The sequence below is a fragment of the Triticum dicoccoides genome, chromosome 1A (genome assembly GCF_002162155.2).
Source record: "Triticum dicoccoides isolate Atlit2015 ecotype Zavitan chromosome 1A, WEW_v2.0, whole genome shotgun sequence".
In the NCBI taxonomy this organism is placed as follows: domain Eukaryota; kingdom Viridiplantae; phylum Streptophyta; class Magnoliopsida; order Poales; family Poaceae; genus Triticum; species Triticum dicoccoides.
Window position 1 is genome coordinate 296,284,971 of NC_041380.1, and position 264 is coordinate 296,285,234.

Genomic DNA, 264 nt, shown 5'->3' on the forward strand with positions numbered 1-264 from the left:
GGCATTCGCCTTCTTCACAGGCTCTGGGCCTTTTCCAAAAAGGATAATCTTCATAGGCATTCACCTTCTTCATAGGCTCTGGGCCTTTTCCAAAAAGGATAATCTTCACAGGCATTCGCCTTCTTCACAGGCTCTGGGCCTTTTCCAAAAAGGACAATCTTCACAGGCATTCGCCTTCTTCACAGGCTCTGGGCCTTTTCCAAAAAGGATAATCTTCACAGGCATTTGCCTTCTTCACAGGCTCTGGGCCTTTTTAGGGGTAGA